This window comes from Sinocyclocheilus rhinocerous, unplaced genomic scaffold (genome assembly GCF_001515625.1).
Source record: "Sinocyclocheilus rhinocerous isolate Xijiao unplaced genomic scaffold, SAMN03320098_v1.1 scaffold1409, whole genome shotgun sequence".
Classification (NCBI taxonomy): domain Eukaryota; kingdom Metazoa; phylum Chordata; class Actinopteri; order Cypriniformes; family Cyprinidae; genus Sinocyclocheilus; species Sinocyclocheilus rhinocerous.
Genome location: NW_015650351.1, coordinates 10,010 through 12,067, shown reverse-complemented (window position 1 = coordinate 12,067; position 2,058 = coordinate 10,010).

The window sequence follows — 2,058 nt, the reverse complement described above, 5'->3', positions numbered from 1 at the left end:
CTTCACGACATGGCTGCAGCGTCAACAATACTACAGCGAGAATAAAAGTTACGCCTTCTTTCTTTGCTTGAACATTTGGGCGGCGTTATGCAAATCTTCCCGCATAGTGAGGTAGATATGTGGGGGCGTGTTAGAACGAGCCGTTTTAGGCAGGCGTGGTTGACTCTTAACTTTTATAAAGAATATCTCTTTGGATTTGAGACTTTAGTCTTTGCAAATTGACAGATCTTCTTTATGCACCAAGAGCTTGTAACACTCCAAAGAGAAAGGAAAAAATGAAATCGCATCATATGACCCCTTTAATGTGCACAATAGATAATATACATCTGCTAAAAATGAACTCTTTAGAATTCTGACAAAACAAATGAAGCTAAAAATCACAGGAAGTCACTTGATTAAAAATACAGTAATACTGTGAAATATTATTAGTCTTTCAGAATTCTTTGATTGTCTTGATATCTCTATCTGTGTGTGAATGAGCAGCGTTTGTCCTCTGGCTGAATAATGCAGACGCTCGTGTGTCTGTTTACAGTAAAACTGCTGCACTTTTTGTTCTGCAAACCGAACAGGTCTGACGAGGTCAAACGCTAGAACTAGCCGTCTGCAAAGCGGCGCATGAATTCACCGTTCTGTCGGCACATTTCCAGAACAAGAGACCAAACATGCATTTAAATGCAGAGGTCACGCGGCAGACGGAGCGTTGAATAATTTGTTTATGGTGACTTTCCACTAAAAAAAGACTAAATACTGCTTAAAGAAACATTTTTCAGATAAACTCTGTGCCTTTGAGAAGCGACTGCGTGTTTAAGACCTTGATTCTCAAGGTTTGTTTATTTGAATAATGTCTCAGAGCTGCTGTGAATTCAACAAAGCAACAGAAACTCCTGTATTTAGTGATTTTTGCTAATACAAGCCTTTTGCTACTACTGCACATATCTTAATTAATTAATAATTTAATCGGAAAGACATAACTGATGCATTAAAAGTACTATTATAATTTTGAATTATTGACCAATATTACACAAATTTCAAATTGTATTATTTATTATTAATAATATTACACTTTTTACTCGTAAAACAACTGATTTTAGTTTTCATTCTTTTTGCTAATTAATTTATTTATACAAAATTATGTAAACAATATACATTCATACAAAGCAGTAATTTTAATATTGAACATTTATTGGTTATTACCATAAAACTGGTTAACTGTAGCTTAATAGCCTTGATTTAATTTTTCCCCCCACATTTTTAAAAAAGTTTCTCGCTAATAAAAATATGCAGCACATATGCAGCCACCATCTAACGCTCACTTTAAATTAATGCTTTAAAACATTTTATTATTTCATTTTTAATTTAATAATGATATAGAAGCAATCTTTAGCAAATCTCTAAATAATAATATTAATAAAAAAAGAAAAATAATGTATGTTTGGCGTACTGTACAATATAATGTTGTGATGCTCAAATTCACTTGTAAAATGACCGAATTTGGTTTATAGTGTTTTATGATATTTATTTATTTAGACAAAATTGCATAATACACATTTTATTTAGACAAAATCGTATATTTTAATATTGGCCTTTTATAGGTTATTGCCATAAAACTGGCCAATTTTAGCTTATTACACAGAATTAGAATATATATTAAAATATATAATGTAGAATTTAAAGTTTTAGATGATATTTGCCATATTAAAAAAAAAACGATTTTATTTTCATTTTTTATTTAACAATCTTTAGAAAATCCCTAAATTATAACAATTTCTATTTATAAAAATAATCTGTTTGCCATACTGTTCATTCCTAAATGTACTTGTGAAATGACTCATTTTATTTATTTAGAAAATATTGTGTAAATAATACACATTTTATTTAGCAATATTTTAATTTAAAATTTTTATTTAGCCTATATTTTAATGTTAGCTCTTTATCAGTTATTATAAAACTGTCTTAAAGGCAGAGTAAGTGATTTTTCAAAAACACTTTAGAAAACTGATTCGGGCCGAATAGCAAAACAAACTTGTAGCCAATCAGCAATAAGGGGCGTGTCTACTC